General features: G+C 35.6%; 1 long non-coding RNA gene across 1 annotated transcript in view; it reads right to left on the bottom strand.

The window, feature by feature from the left end:
• Window positions 1–3903: 3903 nt before the first annotated feature.
• LOC124973267 (uncharacterized) overlaps window positions 3904–6000 on the bottom strand; it is a 65719-nt gene continuing 63622 nt past the window's right edge. Inside the window, exon 3 of the long non-coding RNA XR_007106658.1 lies at window positions 3904–5478. This is a non-coding gene — a long non-coding RNA (uncharacterized LOC124973267). The remainder of the gene's footprint in view (window positions 5479–6000) is intronic.

The following is a 6000-nucleotide window of genomic DNA, read 5'->3' as shown; positions in this document are numbered from 1 at the left end:
AGAATATGCATTCTAGGATATGGGGATATAGCTCAGTGCATAAAGTGCTTGCCTATCAAGCACTAGGCCCTAGGTTCAATCACCAGCACCCCTGCAAAACAAAAAGAATATGCATTCTTTGTGAGCAAATATGAAATGTTTATCAAACTTAACCATAAAAGAGAACATAAAGCAAATCTCAACAATTTCTAGAATAGGAAATCATGCCACAACTCTTCTCTGAACACCAAGAAAGTAAGCTAGAGTTCAGGCAGGATGGCCTCTGCCTGTCTTGGGAGGCTGGAGCAAACACGAGAATCCCAAGTTCAAAGCCAGCTTCAGCCATTTAGTGAGACCCTTGGTAACTGAACAAGACACTGTCTCAAAATTAATAATAAAAATTATAGTAAGGGAATAAAATCAAATAAACAGGGCTAGGGTTGGAGCTGAGTGGTTAAGCACCACTGAGTTCCATCCCTGGCACTAAAAAAGAAAAAAGAAAGGAAGAAAGGTACAAATCAATAATCAAAACACAATCAGTAGTGTCAAATGTTTGGAGATGAAGCACATTTTAATCTAACACATGAGCTGAGCATGGTGGAACACACCTGTCATCCCAGTCTCTCCAGAGGTTGAGGCCAGAGGATCCCAAGTTCAAGGTCAACCTAGGTATCTTGGGAATCTGGGTAACCTACAAACCCACCCTTTTAAAAAGAAAAGTCTGTGGATGTAGCTCAGTCATTGAGTGCTGATAGTGTACATCCACCCCCAAACATAATAAAATAAAATAACATGCATCAAAGAAAAATCATAATGAAAATTAGACATCTTTTTTTTAAGAGGACAGAATTTTGAACTGAACATTGAATGGCTGAATGATAATAAAAAATATTTTTTGAGGAAAGCAGATAAAATTGTGATAAGGTGGAACCATCAGAGCCCCAGACTTCCAAAAAGAAGTCTGAGGGAATAAAGAAAGCAACTCTTCATTTCAGGAAGTAAAAAAATTACACAACAAATTAAACCCAAAGAAAGTATGAACTTGTAAATTCATATAACTAAGGAAGAACTATCAACATTCACCTCTCACAAAGTCTCGAGCAGATGGGGTTATGGGTGGGCATAGAAAAGAGGTAGGGTGTTGGACAAGGAGGCGTGGAAAATTGGACAAATTGTCCATTTCATCTACCCAGTAGGCTAGATAAAACAGGTACTTCTGTTATTCCTCCTTTAAGCCATTTTGAGATTCTGGAGCCACTCTGGGCCTTGGGTCTCTACCACTTTGTCAGAAAAGGAAATTGGCATTCCTCAAGACTGTGGCACCAGGCAGCAGAGAGGGAAAGTAAGGTACACTGAGAAAAAGCCGGGTTGGCTTAGGGTATTGATGGTTGTGATTTGCATGTTTCTTCTGGTGCCCATTCAGAAAGGAGACTCTTGGCCCTCCAGTCTGTTTACAGCTATCAACCTGTGGTGAAGTAAAATATGGTTTACTATCATAGTACAGCATGGCTTCTGTGTGGCAAAGTCCACCATGGTAGATTGTACATGTTTCAAAAGTTGGTTTGTAACTCTGCATTTATAATGATGCATAGGCTAAAAGCTGAAAGAAAAGGTTAATTCGAAGACCCTTGTTTCAGAGCATTTGTCAAATTTGTTCACAAGCATTTAATCTCTGCCTCCTATTTCTTAATTACTTGATTGCTTTTGCCTCTTTCTCCTGGTTCCCATGAACCAGAACACAAAGATGGCAAAGACATCCTCAGTACCCTACTACTTGTAAAATTACATTCCACACATGCTTTTTTGAAATGGTTTTAAATATATAAATATATATGTCTTTAAATGTCCCATAGCTAGACAAAATCAAAACTCTTTTCTTGACCAACATTCCTCCGTTCCATTCCATAGATGTTACCACTGCTAACACCTGGTTCATACTTGAGTTTTTGGTCTGTACTTGGCATACAGTCCTTTTATGAATGTGGAAATGCACACGCATGCATACATATATTGGCATTCTTCTCCTTCTACTACTTCTTCTTCTTCTTCTTCTTCTTCTTCTTCTTCTTCTTCTTATTATTATTATTATTATTATTATTATTATACCAGGAAGTAAATCTGGGGGTATTTAATCACTGAGAAACATCCCCAGTCCTTTTTAATTATTATTTTGTTTGTTTTTGAGACTGAATATTGCTAAATTGCTGAGGCCAGCCTCGAATTTACAATCCTCCTACCTTGGGTGCACGAGTTGCCGGAATTACAAGCATACACAGAAAGTACTGTGCCTAGCAGTTTATTATTCTTAAGATGTCAAGTTGGAATCATAGAGTAGCATTGTATTCTTCACATAACATGATGCATGCTTTTTAAATTATTTTTACTAAGCTAATATTTAAAGTAAAATTTACTCTTTTAGTGTGAGAAGTTCTGAGTCTTGAAAAGGACTGACAGTTGTGTAACCATCCCCATAACCAAGATATATAACAGTTCCATAATACCAAAAATTGCTGTGCCCCTTTGCAGTACATCACTTATGCTTCTTGAATTGTGGAATTTTGTTGATGTCATTCCATAAGTCTTTTAAAAATGTTTTATTCATGCATTGTTGTCAAACCTCATACCGGGATTCATACTGACATATTCATGAATGCATATAACATAATTTGCTCCATTTCAATCCTCAGTACTTTTGCTTTTTCTCTCCTTCTCCCTGTCCCATTTCCTGTCTGTATTCTACTAGAGTTTCTTCTATTTATTTATTGTTTTGAATAGTTCTGTTATACTCATACACAAAAGCAGAATTTATTATAATACATTTATACATGTGTATATCACAAATTGCTCAATTTAATTCCATAGCTCCTCCCGTTTCCAATCCATCCTTTCTTCTACTCAATTTCCTTCATGTACTCTACTGTTCTCCATTCTGTTTCCATGAGATTCCCTTTTTAAAATTTATTTTTTCTCTATTGTTCCTGCATTATGAGAGAATGTATTTGACCCTTGCCTTTCTGACCCTGGCTTATTTTACTTACCATGATAATCTCTAACTTCATCCATTTATGAGAAAATGATATAATTTCATGATTTCTCTTCTTTATTGCTGAGTAAAACTCCATTGTGTATATATACCATATTTCTTTCTCCATTAGATTTTTGAGAGTCAACTAGGCTGCTTCCATTACTTGGCTATTGTGAATAGCAATAATATACATCTTGCTAAGTATGTATCACTCTAGAATATTGATTTTAGATGTTTCAGATAAGTACTAAGAGAGGTAGAGTTGGGTTGTAGGGTGGTTATATTCCTAGTCCTTTGAGGAATTTCCATGCTGCTTTCCAAAGTGATTGTACTGCTTTATAGTCCCACCAACCATGCACGAGTGTACCTTTCTCTCCACAACTTTGCCAGTAACTCTTGTTATTTGTATTCTTGATCAATGCCATAAAATATGTAGTGAGATATAACCTTAGGGTAGATTTGATTTGCATTTCCCTGATTGCTAAGAATGTTGAATATTTGTTCATATATTTGTGGCCATTTTTATTTCTTGTTTTGAAAAAATATCTGTTCATATTATTTGCCCTTTTATTGTTTATTTATTTGCTTTTATTGGGGGGGCTGTTAAGTTTTTTGGTTCTTTATATATTATGAATATAAATACCTGTTCAAAAGAGTAGCTTGCAAGTGTTTTCTCCCACTCTGCAGGTTCTCTCTTCATGCTCTTATTTTTTTATTAAAATACTTTTTATTTTTACAGACACATTTTGATTCATTGTACACAAATGGGATACAACTTTTCATTTCTATGGTTGTACACAATGTATATTCACACCATTCATGTAATTATACATATATATAGGATAATACTGTCTGTTTCATTGTACTGTTTTTCCATCCCCACTCCCTAACACCCCTTTTTCCTCTAACCATTCAAAGTTCCTTCATTCTTCTCTTCCCCCACCACACCCCATCATTATACATTGTCATGCATGCTCTTTTTTCACTGTGCAGATATTCAATTTGAGGTGATTCCATTGATCAATTCTTGGTTTACATTTTCAGTTTGAGGAGCAAAAACAGATCTAAAACTCATATGTAATAACAAAAGACCCAAAATAGTCAAAATGATACTGAGAAACAAAAGTGATATTGGTGGCCTCACAATAAATCATTCAAATTGCACTATAGAGCTATACTAACAAAAACAGTATGTTATTGGTATAAAAACAGAAATGAATACTGATGGAATATAATAGAAACCACAGAGAAAAATAAACATACAGTCATCTGATCCTTAACAAATTTGCCAAAAAACATATGTTGGAGAAAAGATAGCATTTTAAACAAATGGTGCTGGGGAAACTGTGTATCCATATGTAGAAGAATGAAACTATATCCCTATCTTACTTTTCCTAAAAGTTAATTTAAAGTGGACTAAAGACCTAGAAATTAGACCAGAAACATTGGAAGTTCTAGGAGAAAATATAGGGTCAACACTCCAACATAGTGTTGGCATATAGGCACCATCCACTTCATTTAAATATGTAAATTGAAACTTCATTTTATTAATTCCCTTTATGTTTCTTGCTTTATGATTCAGTTTCTTTGGTCATGCAGACTACATGTTTGAGAAAAAATAATTTTAAGTTTTCTTCATAGGAAATACCTGCTTTTCTAATTAATTTCTGTGTATTGCCTTAAAAATGCAATTCAATACACATAAACACATAGCCAAGCCTCTTAACCCAAAGAGGCAGAATTTAATTTCTATTACTTTATTATCAACAACATCACCACTCCTACTACCACTACCAACAAAAGAGGTTGCTGAGTAAGCAAGAGAGGTGACTGTGTATAGTTTTTTTCAAACCATATTTCATTATTACCTTCCCCCCAAGGAATTATTTTAGACATTTTTTATCTACTGATCACCACTTAACAGTGGAATGTGAACATTTTAATATTATAGATGTTGTCTATATCTGTATATATACTATAGTCCTTTGGAGGTTCCCAGACTATTGAAATATCTATGACAATTTTGCCCTGAAGGACCTGTTTTGAGACCCTTCTTTATGATGCCACATCTGCTGAGAATGCAAGGTGTATTGTGATTAGGGAAAATCTGAAAATCTCTTCCTCCTCTGTGGATCTCCTGATTCAAACTAAAAAAAAAAATCTGTCATAAGGGGAGGTCTAGCCTTAATGGGACATCTACAGAGCAAACCCAAGTATAGATATGGAGTAGTGGTCTGGTCTCTACACTTGGAAGAACTTTTATACCTCACCCATGCTCCCTATCTATCCTTTTTCTACCCTTCTTTAACTTCAGAGGTCCTCATCTTCCTGTGAGGTACAAGCAGTTCCAACCATCCATGAATTATGTTTTCATAAAAGATAAAAGAATCACTGTCTTCAGATAGCTTCTTCTTCCAGTCCTGCCATGAACCTCCTCTGAGGAAAGGGTAAGTGGCTCCAAAATGAGCTCCCTGCTGCAGGATGAACACAGGGAAAATATATCAACCTTCATAGCAGAATGTGTCCTGGCATATTTGCTACAAATTGGCCACCAGAAACTCAAGGTGCTAAGGAGGCAGGTTTTCTCCAGGACACTGGCAGTGGTACTGGTGAATAAACTCTTAGACATCTGGCTCTTTTGTTATAAGCAAATATTTTATAGTCACATTATTCCATGAATACCTCATCCAAAGTGTTGTTATGAGATTAATTCCAGGTATTAACATTAGGAGTCTAGAGCTAGACACTCTAAACTATCTGTTTCATAAATTTGGCCATTTTTTTCTTAAGAAACTTATGTGGACCCTGACCTGGTGAATCAGCCCTTTAATTAGATTTCAGGTCTGCATCACCTTAAAATTCTTTCCTAAAACTGCCATTGAATCTTCCATTTTTGTGGAAACAGAGCTTCTGTTTCAAGATCATTCAAGGTATTAATCCATATTAATATGGGCTTCAGAAAATGGATAACACCATTTGGAACCAAAACTCTGTGC

This window comes from Sciurus carolinensis (assembly GCF_902686445.1).
Source record: "Sciurus carolinensis chromosome 14 unlocalized genomic scaffold, mSciCar1.2 scaffold_115_arrow_ctg1, whole genome shotgun sequence".
Classification (NCBI taxonomy): Eukaryota; Metazoa; Chordata; class Mammalia; order Rodentia; family Sciuridae; genus Sciurus; species Sciurus carolinensis.
The sequence above is the reverse complement of the archived record's forward strand: the minus strand, read 5'-3'. Positions and strand labels throughout refer to the sequence as shown.